We start from the raw sequence: 22,187 nt of genomic DNA, 5'->3' as shown, positions 1-22,187 counted from the left end.
GAAGAAAATATGAATTTCCGAAGTTTATTAAATATTTTGTATTTAAATTTAATTGAAAAATCCGGTATTATCTAAGGACGAGTCATCGGACTCATCCGAAGTACGCCCCGCGTACTCGTGTACGCCCCACGTACAGCGAAGCATGACGACCCTCGCAGCAAGTGGCTTCGGATGACGAACACCATGACGATTTCGGACCTGTACGCCCCGCGTACTCCGAGGCTCCAGCCTCCTATAAATAGGATGCGAGGGCAGCCGAGTTCTTTTGCTATTTTCTCTCTTCTCTCTCCCGTTTTGCATCGATTTGCGTGCCAGAAATATCCCGAAGCCCCGGTATTATTCTTGAGCCCCGAGGCAAGTCTCGAGATCCCGAAGATGCCGAGAAGTGCGGTTCCCGAGCCGAAGCTCTGCCCGCAAGAAGTTCGATTTTTGAAGAGATCTTCCAGATCTGCTGAGGATTACTACTTCTGCAAGTCGTAGTGTTGTCTGATCATCTTCTGATCAAGTGAGTGTATACTACCTTTCATAAACACGATAATAATACAAGTATGGTTTGAGTGTATTAAGTATATTGTTGTTTATATGTGTGAATGTGTATTCACTTTCTTCTAACTCATAGATATGATTTATTCTCTATGAGATATGTGTTATGTGTGTGTGTGCCTCATCTGTTATGTGAAATATGTGTTGATTAAAGCATGCTATACATGTTTTTAAACTATGTATAAAAATGTATATTTTTATCTACTAATATGTTGGGTAGAACATGGGTAGATAGTTGGTGTGTAATAAACAGATGAGAGGCCTCGTTGTTGTTTTATTTAGTCATCTAGCGGAGTTTAGATGACGACCACATACTTTTCTAGATAGTCTTGTGGAAACATTAGCAGGTTCGCCACCTGTAGGTGTTAATGAACTTGGGTGTTCATTCGCTGTACTCCATCCCCCTCATGGTTGCCTTATTTGACTTATATTGTTGAGGTACCCCCGAAGCATGTGTTGTCGCCCCGATGAAATATTCTTAGACTAGGTCCCTTATGTTAGTTGTCTTAGGGACATAAAGTGAGAATAACGGGAATGGGTAATTGGGTTATTGTTGATTGGTGAAAATTAAATATGATTATTTATTGTGGGTTGAAAACCCTATATGCTCACCAGGCTCCCAAGCCTGACCCACTCAGTTTTATTTGTATTACAGGAAGTGGCGCAAGGGCATGAGATGGATGAATCATCAGTTGTTTTGTTTACAAGTCTGTATATGTATATATTTGTTGAATGACTTGTAATGTTATCGTTTATGCTTATTGGTCTGTATCGGAACATGACACCCCGAGTTTTGATTATATAATGAAAAATACATTTCTTTTATGAAATGCTTTGGTAAACATTGTTTTATCATGTTTTGTTTTTGGGAACAAATTCCGCAACTCTTTTAAATCAAAAGGATTTACTCTGAAATTATTTTAAAAGCATAAATGAAAATCGGTCTTTTCTGGCCGAGATTTTGGGGATGTCACAGTTGGTATCAGAGCATTAGTTTAAGCGAACTAGGAATTTGTAGGATTTCTAGACTTAAACTTAGAATGCTAAGTGAAATTTTGAGATGTATGTCTGTTGTGTTTTAGACACGAGCACTAGTTTATTTTAGGGAAGTTGCCTAAAATGCTTTATGTGCTAAATGTTATATGTTGCCATATATGATATTATTTGTTCGGATCTATGGTCTGTTGCCGACCGGATCTAGAAACCTTATGTGTGTAAGATTCTAAGTGTACGTCTACGATATTAGAACTAGCATGTAAACGTTTCGGAGTGATAAGGATGATTTGAATATCTATCGTGATTGAGGATCTAATTTCACCTTATTCGGTGTGTAGATCAAAATGGTGAGAACAAGAAGTGGAGTTGGAAATGCTGACGAAAACAGGAATCAACCACCAGTGATTGAACAAATACATGTCGTAGCAGCAACACCTGAGCCAATAACCATGGTTGGTGTGCAAATGATGATTCAGACGATGTTGGATCGTCAGATGGATGAAACTAGACGGTTGCTTCAACAGAATCGTGAAGAACTGTCAATTCGTGTGGAAGAGCCTGAATTAAATGAAGGGCACTCGGAAGGGGGAAACTTCAGTGGGTCTGTTGGTCAAGCCAACCCACCGATAGTTAGGCAACACAACCATGATGGAAGGAATGGTGGAATGGGATGCAAGTACAAGGATTTTTTAACTTGCAAACCATCGACCTTCAATGGAAAGGAGGATCCGATTGGGGTTATGGATTGGATCTCCGAAATGGAGCTAGCCTTCATGACTTGTGGCTGCAGAGGTAAGTTGCAAACTATCTATGCAGTGCGTCAATTCCGAGGTGGAGCCGTTCGTTGGTGGAACACTCTAGGGAAGACCTTAAGCCCTAATGAGCCACTGCAATTGTCATGGGCAGAGTTCTTGGTGCAGTTCAAGCGCAAGTTCTGCTCGGCTCAAAATCTGTTGGAACTAGAGAACAAGTTTCTGACATTGACGAAAGGCAGCATGTCAGTTGATGAATACACCAATAACTTCACCGATAAGATGGAGTTTGCTTTGCGCATCATTCCAGATGAGCTGACAAAGGTGTATCGGTATGCGAAGGGACTTCCATGGGAGTACGAGGTGCCAGTACGTCAGGCACTTACTCTAGAGGCAGCTATATGGGCTACCAAGTCTGTTTAGAACATGATTAAGGGGAGAACCACTGTCAAGGTTGAGATTGGTGAGAAGAGAAAGTTTGAGGGAACATCTGGTTCTGGTAAGAAAAGAAAATTTTCGAAATCTGATTCGAAAAAGTTTGGAGGAAAAGGAGGCGAAGCGAAGTGGTGTGATAAGTGTAAGAAAAAGCACTTTGGGAAATGTAGCGAGGATGTAACCTGCTACAAGTGTGGAAAGGTTGGAAATTTTGCCAATGAATGTCCGAATAACAAAAGGATGTGTTTTGGCTGTAATGAAGAGGGGCATATTTTGAAAGATTGTCCGAAGAAGAAGGAGGCAGCTAGGCCCAACATTCCACCAAAGTCGAAGGCGAGAGCCTTCCAAATGACACTTGAGGCTGCTAAAGATGAAGCTGATGTCGCTTCAGGTACCTTTCTCGTAAACGAATTACCTGCTCAAATTTTGTTTGATTCTGGAGCCAACTACTCCTTTATTTCGCATGAGTTTGGTAGAAAGCTAGCTTTGCCTGTTGATAGACTAGATAATACTTTATTAGTCGAAGTAGCTAGTGGAAAGTTTGTACATGTTAGCCATCGTATGAAAGAAATCTTAATTGATCTTAATGGGAATAAGTTCCACGAGGAATTATTGCCTATCGAACTTAATGGTTTCGACATCGTGTTGGGAATGGATTGGCTTAGCGCCAATGATGCCAGAATTTTATGCAAGAAGAAGATAGTTAAAGTAAACCCGCCTGGGAAAGATTCATTTATGGTGTATGGGGACAAACGACGAGTGAATTCTGGAATCATTTCTCTAATGAAAGCCAGAAAGTGTTTGACCAAGGGATGTACATCATATTTAGCATTCATGATTGATGCTAAGAAAGAAAAGAAGGTGATGCAGAGCATTCCAGTGGTGTGTGAATATCCGGAAGTATTTCCCGAAGATCTTCCTGGATTACCACCTGATAGACAAGTGGAGTTCAGAATAGACTTGTTACCAGGAACCACGCCAATAGCTAAAGCACCTTATCGATTAGCACCGACGGAGATGAAGGAGCTGATGATGCAACTTCAGAAGTTATTGTACAAAGGTTTCATTAGACTTAGTTCATCGCCCTGGGGAGCTCCGGTGTTATTTGTGAAGAAGAAAGATGGAAGTATGAGAATGTGCATCGATTACAGAGAGCTGAACAAGGCAACAATAAAGAATAGATATCTGTTGCCAAAGATTGATGACCTGTTTGATCAATTGCAAGGTTCAAGCTATTTCTCGAAGATCGATCTAAGGTCAGGATATCATCAACTCAAAGTAAGAGAGCAAGATATCGAGAAGACTGCATTCAGGACTAGATATGGACACTACGAGTTCTTGGTTATGTCGTTTGGACTAACCAATGCTCTGACAACATTCATGGATTTAATGAATAGGGGTTGTAATCCTTTCCTTGATAAATCCGTGATAGTGTTCATAGACAACATTCTGATTTACTTGAAAAGCCAGGAGGAGCATGGCAGACACTTGCGAGAAGTGTTAGAAGTTTTGAAGAAGGAGAAGCTGTATGCGAAGTTCTCCAAATGTGATTTTTGGATTCGTGAAGTCCAATTCGTGGGTCACGTGGTCAACCAAGAAGGGATAATGGTTGATCCAGCGAAGATCGAAGCTGTGATGAAGTGGGAACAACCGAAAAGTCCCACGGAGATTCGAAGTTTTTTAGGATTAGCCGGATATTACCGCAGGTTTATCCAAGGCTTTTCTTCGATTGCTACTCCATTAACAGCTTTGACCCACAAAGGAGCTACTTATGCTTAGAATGATAAGCATAAAGAAGCATTCGAGAATCTAAAGAAGAAGCTATGCGAGGCACCGATACTTTCTCTACCCGATGGAGTTGAAGACTTCGCTGTTTATAGTGATGCGTCTGGTGTTGGATTGGGTTGTGTTTTGACCCAAAGAGAAAAGGTGATAGCATATGCGTCTCGACAGCTGAAAGAGCATGAAAAGAACTACCCAACTCATGATTTGGAGTTGGCAGCGGTAGTTTTCGCTCTAAAAATATGGAGGCATTACCTCTATGGCACGAAGTGCAAACTTTTTACTGATCATAAGAGTCTCCAATATCTCTTTAATTAGAAAGAATTGAATATGAGGCAACGACGCTGGCTAGAATTACTTAAAGACTACGACTGCGAGATACTTTACCACCCCGGTAAAGCTAATGTTGTTGCTGATGCTCTCAGTCGGAAAGTCAATCTTGAAAGGAAGAGGCCAAGAGCGTTGAGAATTGAAGTCGTCTCGACCATTGTGGAAAGTATAAAGAAAGCTCAAGGGGAAGCTTCTGAGAAAAATGACCGAAAGGAGGAACGTTTGGGTAAAACGTTGGTGTTTGGTACAAACGGTCATGGACTGAAGGTATTCCAAGATCGTATTTGGGTACCTAAGTCAGGAGGAATTAGGGATCTTCTGATGGAAGAGGCTCACAAGACCATGTACTCAATTCATCCTGGTAGCACTAAAATGTATAGGGACCTGAAACCCTACTACTGGTGGCCGACGATGAAGCTTGATGTTGCAAAGTATGTGGCTGAGTGTGTGACTTGTGCGAGAGTCAAGACACAACATCAGAAACCTTACGGGAGTTTAGAACCATTGCCTGTGCCTATGGGTAAGTGGGAAGACATTGCTATGGATTTTGTCACTAAACTGCCCATAACAAAGAATGGTCACGACATGATTTGGGTGGTCGTTGATCGATTCACTAAGATTGTGCATTTCATAGCATCCAAGGAGAAATGGTCTATGGAAAAGCTTGCGAATTCTTACGTGAAGGAAATTGTGAGGCTTCACGGTGTTCCGTTAACGATTGTATCGGATCGTGATAGCCGTTTCACCTCAAGGTTTTGGAAAAGTCTACAAGAGGAAATGGGTACCAAGTTATGTTTAAGCACAACTTACCATCCACAGACTGATGGTCAGAGTGAAAGAACGATACAAACACTTGAAGATATGCTGAGAGCATGTACCTTGGAATTCCTAGGTAATTGGGATGAACATTTACCATTGGTAGAATTTTCCTATAATAATAGTTTTCACTCGAGCATTAAGATGGCACCTTATCAAGCTTTGTATGGACAGAAGTGTCGTACGCCGTCTTGTTGGGTTAAGGCTGGGGAAAAGCAGTTTATGGGACCAGAGATGGTTCATCAAACTGCTGAAAAGTTGAAAATAATTAGGGAAAGAATGTTAGCAGCTCAGGATCGTCAAAAGAGCTATGCTGACAAAAAGCGAAGACCGATGACTTTTGAGGTTGGAGATTCGGTTTTGCTTAAAGTCTCACCGTGGAAGGGACTTATAAGATTTGGTAAAAGGGGAAAATTGAGTCCAAGGTTTATTGGACCGTTTAAAGTGCTTCAGAGGATTGGGAACCAAGCTTACAAGCTCGAATTACCCGAAGAACTAAATGGAATTCACAACACTTTTCATGTGTGTTATTTGAGGAAGTTCACGGGAGAAGTTCCCGATATAATTCCAATTTTTGAATTGAGAATTGATGAGAACAAAAGGTTGATTGAAGAACTAGAGGCAATTGTTGACCGAAAGACTAAGAAGTTGCGACGCAAAATGGTTGGGTTAGTGCTTGTCCGATGGAAACACACGAATGGGCCGAATCTCACCTGGGAGACGGAGAGTGACATTTTGAGTCGCTATCCGCATTTGTTTGTTGATGTGTGATTTCGGGGACGGAATCATTCTAAGGTGGAGAGAATTGTAACGTCTGTGTTTCCGGACTTGCCATTTTTAGCAATGTAATAGTCTAGGTTAACCTTTGTAACCCGTTTTGAAATAATAAGAGTGTATTATTTGAGTATTATGTGTTTTGTGCTTAATTGCTTAATTATGTGGTCTGATTAATTAAGAATAAAAATAAGCGTCAAAATTTAAGTGTAAAATAAACTTGATATCTTTGAATAATGTTGTAGTAGTTGAAACGAGGTTTCCGAATATATATAGAACGCCCAAATCTGACTTCGTATGAGGAAGTTATGATTTATCGAAGTTTCGGCTTAGCGGTATGCAGCCTGAAATACTCGAATTGAGATCGAGCGGTTTTTAGCCGAAGCAATCTAAACGAGGATCGAAGGTCTCGTTGTTGGTATCAAAGCGATAAAAAGTTAGGCGAGAACGGACGTCAAACGAAGAAGTTATGAATTTATAACGAAGTTTTTCTGTCGCGGCCTATTAAAAATAAATAATAAAAATAAAATTAAAATTAGCCGACGGAGTCTAAACAAAAGTTGTAGAGCGTAGTCTCACCTTCGCGTGGATATAAAGAACGTCGAAAACGGAGTTCGTATGAAGAAGATATGAATTTCCGAAGTTTATTAAATATTTTGTATTTAAATTTAATTGAAAAATCTGGTATTATCTGAGGACGAGTCATCGGACTCATCCGAAGTACGCCCCGCGTACTCGTGTACGCCCCACGTACAGCGAAGCATGACGACCCTCACAGCAAGTGGCTTCGGATGACGAACGCCATGACGATTTCGGACCTGTACGCCCCGCGTAATCCGAGGCTCCAGCCTCCTATAAATAGGATGCGAGGGCAGCCGAGTTCTTTTGCTATTTTCTCTCTTCTCTCTCCCGTTTTGCATCGATTTGCGTGCCAGAAATATCCCGAAGCCCCGGTATTATTCTTGAGCCCCGAGGCAAGTCTCGAGATCCCGAAGATGCCGAGAAGTGCGGTTCCCGAGCCGAAGCTCTGCCCGCAAGAAGTTCGATTTTTGAAGAGATCTTCCAGATCTGCTGAGGATTACTACTTCTGCAAGTCGTAGTGTTGTCTGATCATCTTCTGATCAAGTGAGTGTATACTACCTTTCATAAACACGATAATAATACAAGTATGGTTTGAGTGTATTAAGTATATTGTTGTTTATATGTGTGAATGTGTATTCACTTTCTTCTAACTCATAGATATGATTTATTCTCTATGAGATATGTGTTATGTGTGTGTGTGCCTCATCTGTTATGTGAAATATGTGTTGATTAAAGCATGCTATACATGTTTTTAAACTATGTATAAAAATGTATATTTTTATCTACTAATATGTTGGGTAGAACATGGGTAGATAGTTGGTGTGTAATAAACAGATGAGAGGCCTCGTTGTTGTTTTATTTAGTCATCTAGCGGAGTTTAGATGACGACCACATACTTTTCTAGATAGTCTTGTGGAAACATTAGCAGGTTCGCCACCTGTAGGTGTTAATGAACTTGGGTGTTCATTCGCTGTACTCCATCCCCCTCATGGTTGCCTTATTTGACTTATATTGTTGAGGTACCCCCGAAGCATGTGTTGTCGCCCCGATGAAATATTCTTAGACTAGGTCCCTTATGTTAGTTGTCTTAGGGACATAAAGTGAGAATAACGGGAATGGGTAATTGGGTTATTGTTGATTGGTGAAAATTAAATATGATTATTTATTGTGGGTTGAAAACCCTATATGCTCACCAGGCTCCCAAGCCTGACCCACTCAGTTTTATTTGTATTACAGGAAGTGGCGCAAGGGCATGAGATGGATGAATCATCAGTTGTTTTGTTTACAAGTCTGTATATGTATATATTTGTTGAATGACTTGTAATGTTATCGTTTATGCTTATTGGTCTGTATCGGAACATGACACCCCGAGTTTTGATTATATAATGAAAAATACATTTCTTTTATGAAATGCTTTGGTAAACATTGTTTTATCATGTTTTGTTTTTGGGAACAAATTCCGCAACTCTTTTAAATCAAAAGGATTTACTCTGAAATTATTTTAAAAGCATAAATGAAAATCGGTCTTTTCTGGCCGAGATTTTGGGGATGTCACAGTTGGTATCAGAGCATTAGTTTAAGCGAACTAGGAATTTGTAGGATTTCTAGACTTAAACTTAGAATGCTAAGTGAAATTTTGAGATGTATGTCTGTTGTGTTTTAGACACGAGCACTAGTTTATTTTAGGGAAGTTGCCTAAAATGCTTTATGTGCTAAATGTTATATGTTGCCATATATGATATTATTTGTTCGGATCTATGGTCTGTTGCCGACCGGATCTAGAAACCTTATGTGTGTAAGATTCTAAGTGTACGTCTACGATATTAGAACTAGCATGTAAACGTTTCGGAGTGATAAGGATGATTTGAATATCTATCGTGATTGAGGATCTAATTTCACCTTATTCGGTGTGTAGATCAAAATGGTGAGAACAAGAAGTGGAGTTGGAAATGCTGACGAAAACAGGAATCAACCACCAGTGATTGAACAAATACATGTCGTAGCAGCAACACCTGAGCCAATAACCATGGTTGGTGTGCAAATGATGATTCAGACGATGTTGGATCGTCAGATGGATGAAACTAGACGGTTGCTTCAACAGAATCGTGAAGAACTGTCAATTCGTGTGGAAGAGCCTGAATTAAATGAAGGGCACTCGGAAGGGGGAAACTTCAGTGGGTCTGTTGGTCAAGCCAACCCACCGATAGTTAGGCAACACAACCATGATGGAAGGAATGGTGGAATGGGATGCAAGTACAAGGATTTTTTAACTTGCAAACCATCGACCTTCAATGGAAAGGAGGATCCGATTGGGGTTATGGATTGGATCTCCGAAATGGAGCTAGCCTTCATGACTTGTGGCTGCAGAGGTAAGTTGCAAACTATCTATGCAGTGCGTCAATTCCGAGGTGGAGCCGTTCGTTGGTGGAACACTCTAGGGAAGACCTTAAGCCCTAATGAGCCACTGCAATTGTCATGGGCAGAGTTCTTGGTGCAGTTCAAGCGCAAGTTCTGCTCGGCTCAAAATCTGTTGGAACTAGAGAACAAGTTTCTGACATTGACGAAAGGCAGCATGTCAGTTGATGAATACACCAATAACTTCACCGATAAGATGGAGTTTGCTTTGCGCATCATTCCAGATGAGCTGACAAAGGTGTATCGGTATGCGAAGGGACTTCCATGGGAGTACGAGGTGCCAGTACGTCAGGCACTTACTCTAGAGGCAGCTATATGGGCTACCAAGTCTGTTTAGAACATGATTAAGGGGAGAACCACTGTCAAGGTTGAGATTGGTGAGAAGAGAAAGTTTGAGGGAACATCTGGTTCTGGTAAGAAAAGAAAATTTTCGAAATCTGATTCGAAAAAGTTTGGAGGAAAAGGAGGCGAAGCGAAGTGGTGTGATAAGTGTAAGAAAAAGCACTTTGGGAAATGTAGCGAGGATGTAACCTGCTACAAGTGTGGAAAGGTTGGAAATTTTGCCAATGAATGTCCGAATAACAAAAGGATGTGTTTTGGCTGTAATGAAGAGGGGCATATTTTGAAAGATTGTCCGAAGAAGAAGGAGGCAGCTAGGCCCAACATTCCACCAAAGTCGAAGGCGAGAGCCTTCCAAATGACACTTGAGGCTGCTAAAGATGAAGCTGATGTCGCTTCAGGTACCTTTCTCGTAAACGAATTACCTGCTCAAATTTTGTTTGATTCTGGAGCCAACTACTCCTTTATTTCGCATGAGTTTGGTAGAAAGCTAGCTTTGCCTGTTGATAGACTAGATAATACTTTATTAGTCGAAGTAGCTAGTGGAAAGTTTGTACATGTTAGCCATCGTATGAAAGAAATCTTAATTGATCTTAATGGGAATAAGTTCCACGAGGAATTATTGCCTATCGAACTTAATGGTTTCGACATCGTGTTGGGAATGGATTGGCTTAGCGCCAATGATGCCAGAATTTTATGCAAGAAGAAGATAGTTAAAGTAAACCCGCCTGGGAAAGATTCATTTATGGTGTATGGGGACAAACGACGAGTGAATTCTGGAATCATTTCTCTAATGAAAGCCAGAAAGTGTTTGACCAAGGGATGTACATCATATTTAGCATTCATGATTGATGCTAAGAAAGAAAAGAAGGTGATGCAGAGCATTCCAGTGGTGTGTGAATATCCGGAAGTATTTCCCGAAGATCTTCCTGGATTACCACCTGATAGACAAGTGGAGTTCAGAATAGACTTGTTACCAGGAACCACGCCAATAGCTAAAGCACCTTATCGATTAGCACCGACGGAGATGAAGGAGCTGATGATGCAACTTCAGAAGTTATTGTACAAAGGTTTCATTAGACTTAGTTCATCGCCCTGGGGAGCTCCGGTGTTATTTGTGAAGAAGAAAGATGGAAGTATGAGAATGTGCATCGATTACAGAGAGCTGAACAAGGCAACAATAAAGAATAGATATCTGTTGCCAAAGATTGATGACCTGTTTGATCAATTGCAAGGTTCAAGCTATTTCTCGAAGATCGATCTAAGGTCAGGATATCATCAACTCAAAGTAAGAGAGCAAGATATCGAGAAGACTGCATTCAGGACTAGATATGGACACTACGAGTTCTTGGTTATGTCGTTTGGACTAACCAATGCTCTGACAACATTCATGGATTTAATGAATAGGGTTTGTAATCCTTTCCTTGATAAATCCGTGATAGTGTTCATAGACAACATTCTGATTTACTTGAAAAGCCAGGAGGAGCATGGCAGACACTTGCGAGAAGTGTTAGAAGTTTTGAAGAAGGAGAAGCTGTATGCGAAGTTCTCCAAATGTGATTTTTGGATTCGTGAAGTCCAATTCGTGGGTCACGTGGTCAACCAAGAAGGGATAATGGTTGATCCAGCGAAGATCGAAGCTGTGATGAAGTGGGAACAACCGAAAAGTCCCACGGAGATTCGAAGTTTTTTAGGATTAGCCGGATATTACCGCAGGTTTATCCAAGGCTTTTCTTCGATTGCTACTCCATTAACAGCTTTGACCCACAAAGGAGCTACTTATGCTTAGAATGATAAGCATAAAGAAGCATTCGAGAATCTAAAGAAGAAGCTATGCGAGGCACCGATACTTTCTCTACCCGATGGAGTTGAAGACTTCGCTGTTTATAGTGATGCGTCTGGTGTTGGATTGGGTTGTGTTTTGACCCAAAGAGAAAAGGTGATAGCATATGCGTCTCGACAGCTGAAAGAGCATGAAAAGAACTACCCAACTCATGATTTGGAGTTGGCAGCGGTAGTTTTCGCTCTAAAAATATGGAGGCATTACCTCTATGGCACGAAGTGCAAACTTTTTACTGATCATAAGAGTCTCCAATATCTCTTTAATTAGAAAGAATTGAATATGAGGCAACGACGCTGGCTAGAATTACTTAAAGACTACGACTGCGAGATACTTTACCACCCCGGTAAAGCTAATGTTGTTGCTGATGCTCTCAGTCGGAAAGTCAATCTTGAAAGGAAGAGGCCAAGAGCGTTGAGAATTGAAGTCGTCTCGACCATTGTGGAAAGTATAAAGAAAGCTCAAGGGGAAGCTTCTGAGAAAAATGACCGAAAGGAGGAACGTTTGGGTAAAACGTTGGTGTTTGGTACAAACGGTCATGGACTGAAGGTATTCCAAGATCGTATTTGGGTACCTAAGTCAGGAGGAATTAGGGATCTTCTGATGGAAGAGGCTCACAAGACCATGTACTCAATTCATCCTGGTAGCACTAAAATGTATAGGGACCTGAAACCCTACTACTGGTGGCCGACGATGAAGCTTGATGTTGCAAAGTATGTGGCTGAGTGTGTGACTTGTGCGAGAGTCAAGACACAACATCAGAAACCTTACGGGAGTTTAGAACCATTGCCTGTGCCTATGGGTAAGTGGGAAGACATTGCTATGGATTTTGTCACTAAACTGCCCATAACAAAGAATGGTCACGACATGATTTGGGTGGTCGTTGATCGATTCACTAAGATTGTGCATTTCATAGCATCCAAGGAGAAATGGTCTATGGAAAAGCTTGCGAATTCTTACGTGAAGGAAATTGTGAGGCTTCACGGTGTTCCGTTAACGATTGTATCGGATCGTGATAGCCGTTTCACCTCAAGGTTTTGGAAAAGTCTACAAGAGGAAATGGGTACCAAGTTATGTTTAAGCACAACTTACCATCCACAGACTGATGGTCAGAGTGAAAGAACGATACAAACACTTGAAGATATGCTGAGAGCATGTACCTTGGAATTCCTAGGTAATTGGGATGAACATTTACCATTGGTAGAATTTTCCTATAATAATAGTTTTCACTCGAGCATTAAGATGGCACCTTATCAAGCTTTGTATGGACAGAAGTGTCGTACGCCGTCTTGTTGGGTTAAGGCTGGGGAAAAGCAGTTTATGGGACCAGAGATGGTTCATCAAACTGCTGAAAAGTTGAAAATAATTAGGGAAAGAATGTTAGCAGCTCAGGATCGTCAAAAGAGCTATGCTGACAAAAAGCGAAGACCGATGACTTTTGAGGTTGGAGATTCGGTTTTGCTTAAAGTCTCACCGTGGAAGGGACTTATAAGATTTGGTAAAAGGGGAAAATTGAGTCCAAGGTTTATTGGACCGTTTAAAGTGCTTCAGAGGATTGGGAACCAAGCTTACAAGCTCGAATTACCCGAAGAACTAAATGGAATTCACAACACTTTTCATGTGTGTTATTTGAGGAAGTTCACGGGAGAAGTTCCCGATATAATTCCAATTTTTGAATTGAGAATTGATGAGAACAAAAGGTTGATTGAAGAACTAGAGGCAATTGTTGACCGAAAGACTAAGAAGTTGCGACGCAAAATGGTTGGGTTAGTGCTTGTCCGATGGAAACACACGAATGGGCCGAATCTCACCTGGGAGACGGAGAGTGACATTTTGAGTCGCTATCCGCATTTGTTTGTTGATGTGTGATTTCGGGGACGGAATCATTCTAAGGTGGAGAGAATTGTAACGTCTGTGTTTCCGGACTTGCCATTTTTAGCAATGTAATAGTCTAGGTTAACCTTTGTAACCCGTTTTGAAATAATAAGAGTGTATTATTTGAGTATTATGTGTTTTGTGCTTAATTGCTTAATTATGTGGTCTGATTAATTAAGAATAAAAATAAGCGTCAAAATTTAAGTGTAAAATAAACTTGATATCTTTGAATAATGTTGTAGTAGTTGAAACGAGGTTTCCGAATATATATAGAACGCCCAAATCTGACTTCGTATGAGGAAGTTATGATTTATCGAAGTTTCGGCTTAGCGGTATGCAGCCTGAAATACTCGAATTGAGATCGAGCGGTTTTTAGCCGAAGCAATCTAAACGAGGATCGAAGGTCTCGTTGTTGGTATCAAAGCGATAAAAAGTTAGGCGAGAACGGACGTCAAACGAAGAAGTTATGAATTTATAACGAAGTTTTTCTGTCGCGGCCTATTAAAAATAAATAATAAAAATAAAATTAAAATTAGCCGACGGAGTCTAAACAAAAGTTGTAGAGCGTAGTCTCACCTTCGCGTGGATATAAAGAACGTCGAAAACGGAGTTCGTATGAAGAAGATATGAATTTCCGAAGTTTATTAAATATTTTGTATTTAAATTTAATTGAAAAATCTGGTATTATCTGAGGACGAGTCATCGGACTCATCCGAAGTACGCCCCGCGTACTCGTGTACGCCCCACGTACAGCGAAGCATGACGACCCTCACAGCAAGTGGCTTCGGATGACGAACGCCATGACGATTTCGGACCTGTACGCCCCGCGTAATCCGAGGCTCCAGCCTCCTATAAATAGGATGCGAGGGCAGCCGAGTTCTTTTGCTATTTTCTCTCTTCTCTCTCCCGTTTTGCATCGATTTGCGTGCCAGAAATATCCCGAAGCCCCGGTATTATTCTTGAGCCCCGAGGCAAGTCTCGAGATCCCGAAGATGCCGAGAAGTGCGGTTCCCGAGCCGAAGCTCTGCCCGCAAGAAGTTCGATTTTTGAAGAGATCTTCCAGATCTGCTGAGGATTACTACTTCTGCAAGTCGTAGTGTTGTCTGATCATCTTCTGATCAAGTGAGTGTATACTACCTTTCATAAACACGATAATAATACAAGTATGGTTTGAGTGTATTAAGTATATTGTTGTTTATATGTGTGAATGTGTATTCACTTTCTTCTAACTCATAGATATGATTTATTCTCTATGAGATATGTGTTATGTGTGTGTGTGCCTCATCTGTTATGTGAAATATGTGTTGATTAAAGCATGCTATACATGTTTTTAAACTATGTATAAAAATGTATATTTTTATCTACTAATATGTTGGGTAGAACATGGGTAGATAGTTGGTGTGTAATAAACAGATGAGAGGCCTCGTTGTTGTTTTATTTAGTCATCTAGCGGAGTTTAGATGACGACCACATACTTTTCTAGATAGTCTTGTGGAAACATTAGCAGGTTCGCCACCTGTAGGTGTTAATGAAATTGGGTGTTCATTCGCTGTACTCCATCCCCCTCATGGTTGCCTTATTTGACTTATATTGTTGAGGTACCCCCGAAGCATGTGTTGTCGCCCCGATGAAATATTCTTAGACTAGGTCCCTTATGTTAGTTGTCTTAGGGACATAAAGTGAGAATAACGGGAATGGGTAATTGGGTTATTGTTGGTTGGTGAAAATTAAATATGATTATTTATTGTGGGTTGAAAACCCTATATGCTCACCAGGCTCCCAAGCCTGACCCACTCAGTTTTATTTGTATTACAGGAAGTGGCGCAAGGGCATGAGATGGATGAACCATCAGTTGTTTTGTTTACAAGTCTGTATATGTATATATTTGTTGAATGACTTGTAATGTTATCGTTTATGCTTATTGGTCTGTATCGGAACATGACACCCCGAGTTTTGATTATATAATGAAAAATACATTTCTTTTATGAAATACTTTGGTAAACATTGTTTTATCATGTTTTGTTTTTGGGAACAAATTCCGCAACTCTTTTAAATCAAAAGGATTTACTCTGAAATTATTTTAAATGCATAAATGAAAAATCGGTCTTTTCTGACCGAGATTTTGGGTATGTCACACCATGGTCCTTTAGCAACATAAAAATGGAGTCTTGGTGGGAGTTTTAACCTCATGCATGGGTTAAGAACCTTGAATAATGGGGGTTTTGGGTGCATATGGGACATGCAAAGGCATAAAGTTGCCAACTTTATGCCTTAGGACGTCTTAAAAAGCTTAGATCTGACTTTTGGACGTAAAGGAATCGAGCATTAAGCACTTAATGGAGAAAGTGATTAATCTAGTAGTACGTTGGGCGTAATCTAGTGTACGCTGCGCGTAAGTCCCAAAACCCCAGTACGATGCGCGTATCAGGATGGTATGCTGAGCATACGCATCACAGATGGGTTGAATCTGTTTTGGGCCTTTGAATTATTGGGCCCCATTTGGTTATTGGACTTGGTTGCATTCCAGGAATTATGAGCCATTTTATTTGTTATGGGCCATGGATATGTTGATTAGGCCTGACTGGGCCAAGAGGCCCATTAATGATTTTAGACATGGAGTTTGCGCCCATTAACAAGGAAAGGATAATTGGGCCTCATGGAAGGATTTAGGGTTTGGGTTTCCTTTGATTAAGTAAATTCCTAACATTTATTAATATTATTATTAAGCACGGGAGGTTACGGACTGTTAGGAGAGCAGCTTTTGCATTCAGCGGACAAAGGTGAGTCTTCTCACCATACTAATGGGTCTAAGGCACCAAGGCTGGCCTATTCTATGATATGTGGATTGTTGACTGATTATGTGATTATGGTATATGTGTTAGTCATTCTGTGATTTGATATGCTATGTGATTGTGTGTTATTGCATGGAAGACCCCGGGGGGAGCCTGTGGCATTGGATATGAGACCATGTGGGGTAGCCCATAGGATTCCTAGGTAAAGACCATGTGGGGTAGCCCATGACATTGGATGTAAGACCATGTGGGGTAGCCCATGGCAGTCCTAGGTAAAGACCATGTAGGGTAGCCCATGACATTGGATGTCAGACCATGTGGGGTAGCCCATGGCATTCTTAGGTAAATACCACGTAGGGTAGCCATGGCATTCTTACAAATTTTATGTATGCATGGCTTATATATATATATATATATATATATATATATATATATATATATATATATATATATATATATATATATATATATATAGCTTTAATAGCTAACAAGATATGTGTATGTGGATTACGTGTGGTATGCTCTGGGGAACTCACTAAGCATTTCAGTTACAGGTTGTTGATTTGTTTCATGTACATCTGAGCCCAAGGGCAAGGGCAAGGCGTGATGGCGCGACGTGCACTCTATCTCTTTCATTGATATTTTTGGGGACACTCTAATGTTTTAAATAAAGTTGTAATGAATGTGGATTTGAAAAACAATTATTTCGGGAATTCGTGATCTATGCAAAACGTGTTTGACTAATTAAAAATAAAAAATTTCCTTGTAAAATTTGGGTCGTTACATCAGATTCCAAAACTCACTGGAAGGAATTACGATCAATGGAATATTCAGATGAAGGTTTTATTTGAATCACAAGATCTTTAGAGTGTGATCGAAAATGGTTTTGTTGAACCAAGAGACCAAACAACTCTTTTGGCCCAGCAACGCACAGAATTGAAAGATACAAAGAAGAAAGATAGGAAGGTTTTATTCCTTATTTACCAGGAAGTAGATGAAGTTATCTTTGAAAGAATCTCATCTTCAACCACATCAAAAGAGGCTTGGGATACACTACACAAAACTTATAAAGGGGAAGATAAAGTTAGAGTTGTGAGACTACAAACTCTCATATGCGAGTTTGATGGTATAAAGATGAAAGAATCTGAGTCGTTTGAGGATTACTACAACAGAATTGTTATGTTAACAAATCAAATCAAATTAAATGGATAAGATATTGATGATAAAAGGATTGTTGAGAAAATGTTGAGAAGTTTAACAAGAAATTTTGAATTGTGGTTGCTATAGAAGAATCAAAGGATTTAAAAACATTATCTTTAGAAAGTTCATTGGGTACCTTGCAATCCCATGAATTGAGAATGAGGCAATTTGATGATTCCCTGATGGAACAAGCATTTCAAGTTTCAACCAAATTGAAAGGGAATGAACCTGGAAATTATTTGGGTGAAGATAAAAACAAGGATGATCATGATGGCGGAACTTCCAAAGGAGAAGGATTATTCAAAAGAATACATTTATCAGAAAACACAATATTATTATTGTCACAATTATGGTCATGTAATGAGGTTTTGTAAGAAGAAGCAACAAGATGAGAGTCAAGAAGATGCCAAGTTTGTGAAGGTGTCCGAGGAGACTATGTTTTTGATGATTGAAGAAGATGATAAAGACTCTGTGGATGATTGTGTTGTTTCATTAAAAAGGTATGATGTTGTACCATATGAAAAGATTATGGGCAATGTTTCTGATGATGTTTTCTATGATGAATTAGAAGTTGTGTAATGCATGGTTGTGGATGTGTTTGGTGAAGAATGTTTATGATGATGTTTTTTGGAATCTTGTATAGCTTAAGGGGGTGTGTTGGAAAATATAAGCTAGACAAGGGTAGTTTGGTAATTATCTATTAAAATAGTATTTATTATTAGTATTTATGGTATTTGTCCTAGACCGATTAGATTGAATGGGTTTCATTTGATCGGTGCATTGGTTGGGATAGTAACTGTCATTTGACAGTTACACATAGATCTATATATAGTACGTGTCCATGTAATGTTTTGTTGTTGCAGTAATTAATAAAGAATTATGTTCTGTGTACAAGGCAACCATTTTTCTTCATTGTTTTCTGTTAAACTCCTCCAAATTTTGTGTTTTTATTTGATTTGTTTCCAACATAATCAAATCCTTAAAAATCAAGGGTTCGGATAGAATGAGATATATACTATACAAAAGAAGATCTTATCACTAAGATAATTGGTTTGGAATCTTGTTGCAGAAGTAACTGTCATACTATAATGAAACTCCTTTGAACAATGGTTGATTACGTTGTCAACATATTATCTGTGTGACTCAGTTTTGACACATCATATTATAAGGTTCGGCCTTATAATCTCCCCTAATATGATGATGTCAAAACCTAATCAAATTGAAAGTCATGAAGACAAACTTTATTGACTTCAACAATAATCTATGGCTTAATCCTCTGGAAATCAGCACAAACAAGTTATTTTCTTCTTTTATCTATCACGAAATACACAAACCATTGATGACTTCCACCTTCTGGTTTGTCCTTACATTCAAGTCTTAAATGAAACAAGTGTTATGTAGGAGCTTTGTAAAGATTAACAAATCGTTGAAAACACATGTGGTATTTATCATCAACATAAAACATTTCATGTTCTGGTTCTCTTATGAAGAGATATTGAACAATATCTACTCCTACTAGAAGAACATTATTTTTATAAACATTTCTAAAAGAAAAAAGGAACTTTGCATGTTTTGACTTTCTTCTAACACTAGAAGCACCTGTGACTATTGATGTAGAAGTTGTATCTAGAAGAGGAACCAAATTAAGATTCCTAACTTTATTGACCACCAAGATAAGTGTAACACTTGAATATTGTTATGTTTCATTATTGCCCTTTGATTATTTTAAAGTTGCATTTTTGGTCCTTGGGTAGTACGTGAGGCGTACCACATTGTACGCTTAGCGTACTGATGCGAGGTGGGATCGGGACTCAGGACACATACGCGGGACGTATGTATATGTTGTTGGATTAATGTCTAAGTCCATAACTATATTTGGTAAGACTTGACCCGACCCGGCATGGTCCATTTGGGTTGCATACCATCATGCACTTGGATGAGAGAAATAAGACACTTATGGTTATTAATATATTATAAGTTCTAGTATATTAATAACAAGAATAATAAGATTATTTAATTAGTATTGATCAAGAATTAATCTAGGATTAATTAAGTGATCAAAAGAAGACTAATTAAATATATGGGTTGATTGTGTAAATCATCCATACTTGTATAGTGGGCTAATGCTCCATGGATAATCAAGTTGGGCTAAAACCCATAGGATGGTCCATGGATGCTCCATGGTGTATTTGTACCCATGGATCCAAGGAAATGGAAAGTCATGACAATTAGGGTTTACCCTAATTGTAACACTATATAAAGATCTTATTCTTGACAAAATTGGCAACTAGTATTATTCTAGAGAGGGCTAGCCGATTTTGATAAGTGTAGAATTCTCTCAAGTCATTCCAAGTGTTTTGATGATTGTGATTCCATTTGAGGTGTCACACTTGGGGCACTAGGCACTCAAGCTTCATGAAGACTTTCTACATCAAAGAGGTATGTATTCTATCTTGCTATAGTTATTGTTTTGTATGCTAGATTAGGATAATACCTTGGAAGTTCTTATTTGCATGTATAATAGAGAAAACATAGATCCAAGGTATTTAGGGTTGCATGTACACTTAGGAGTGTTAGAATGCTCAAAACCCAACAGTGGTATCAGAGCCTAGGCTTGCTTTCTCTTATACTTGTAATTAAAAGTTGAAAAAAGTCGAAAACTTGCTGCCTGACGAATGGACTCGGCGAGTCCATGGGGGGGACTCGGCGAGTTCATGAGTATCTTCAACCTACTCGGCGAGTAGGTTCATGCAACTCGGCGAGTAGGGTCGACAGAGTGCAGATTTTCGACTTTAGTTGCTGGAAATGGATTGGAAACATTACCCTAAACTGTTTTGGTACTTGAAAAACTTGTTTTAGCTGGTGTAATGTTTTTGCTAATTCATTTACAACAACTAGTTATCAAAATTACAAAGTTTAATGTGATTTTGATTCTTGAAAGTGTTCATATTCATGTTCTTGTTCTTATGAAGTTTAGATGATCATAGGAATTATTTGTAACCTATATGGTAGTTTAATTCTTGATCATAATGTGTTTTAATGGAGTCCATAACTTGTCCTCAAGTTATGGAAAACCAAAAGTCTCTTGGATTAAAAAAAAAAAAAACCATTAAAAGAACACAAGAGTTAGAAAAACGAAAAGTCCTCATTTTATTACTCTATTAAACTCATAAGTTACAAGAAATGAAAAGTTTTGAATAGTTTCAAAACTTGCCCTCAAGTTTTGGAATTTGTAAAGTTTTCACTTATGAATACTTTAATTCCAAGTTAGCCCTTAGAATTTTAAAAGTTAAAATTCAACCCTTATACTTTATAATATTATAAGTTAATAATATATATATGTATAAGAGTAAAGTCAGTCTTACCGCTAGTACGCCTCATTCACGAAGCCGGTCTATAAGGTGGGTATAAGGTTGTTGCCTATAAAATGGCAACTTAATGGGTGTCCACTCTCACCCACCGCTTGCTTGACCGGTGGAGGGTCGTTAGCCGAACGGGTTTGACAGGACTAGAATTCTCCCTTCATTAAAAGTATTAATGATAATACTAAGTAACTAAACTCTTAATAATACCCAATCTTAGTTACTTAGGAAAAATGTGAATAAGGTGCTAATCCATGAAATTACACTTTGCACTTTGTTTAAGTCGTTAGTGGAGCGTGTGTGGTTAACCGGCACACTAACTTGGACTTAACAAGGTAGGTAAAGGGTGACTTAATATTTATCATAGTATCGATGGAGCGTGTGTGGTTAACCGGCACATCGATTGAGGGGTAATTTATTAAGGGGACCAAGTGATTTGCATGGTTACTTCACACCTCGTTTTGTGATCCTCGGCATCCCAGTCACAAAACTTGGAGGGCACACTCGAGATTGAAACATGCCATTGAATAGTTCAATGAATCTCAAAGATCTAGGAGTTTCAAAACCAATTAAAACCTAATAATACATTTCGTTTATCTTGGTGGAAATTGGTGAATCGTCATTCACCTACCTTCAAATATTTTATAGCTTGGATTACGGCATACCTCTTCCAAGTTATAAAATAGTTTGTTGGGTCCTAGCCTTAATATTTCATATTGGGTGTCATATTAAGGACTTAAAATCAACTATCTTGAATATCTCCCAAAAGATGTCTGGTTTAGACATTTATGATCTTCCCAAATCTCTTGAAACAAGGTTTCCTAATGAAGATGATGTCCCATGGATATCATACTTCTTTCACCTCCTCCAATTATTCTCCCTAACCCACAAGTTCTTGAAAAGTTTAAGGTCACTCAAGCCCTATTGGCAAGGCAAGGTCTAGGTGTGGTCACATCTTGGAGATGTAGTCACATATTGACAAGCCGGGAGAGTTGGGTGTCAAAGTCTTGAGAAAGTTGGTGGTTCAATCACTTTCTAAGTCACATAGTGAGTTCTTTTGGAACACCTATGAAACAGACTATGACAAGACCCTTAATGATCTTATCTATTTGTTAAGATCAACTTCCTTAAAACTTTATGGACATTGACAATGATGACATTGGACATCCAGAAAAGCATTCTCTTCCCAATGGAAAGGGATCGGCCATAGTCAACTCGGTTGACCAAATGGTAAAGAGAAAAGCTAAGTCTGTGATAGTCTCGTGTACCATTATCAAAAGGTCCATATGTGTATATTGCCAAAGGAAGGGGCATTGGTTGCGAAGCTGCCAAATTTACCTAAGGGTGTTAAAGT

This window comes from Lactuca sativa, chromosome 8, assembly GCF_002870075.4.
Source record: "Lactuca sativa cultivar Salinas chromosome 8, Lsat_Salinas_v11, whole genome shotgun sequence".
Classification (NCBI taxonomy): domain Eukaryota; kingdom Viridiplantae; phylum Streptophyta; class Magnoliopsida; order Asterales; family Asteraceae; genus Lactuca; species Lactuca sativa.
This window is presented reverse-complemented; position numbering follows the sequence as displayed.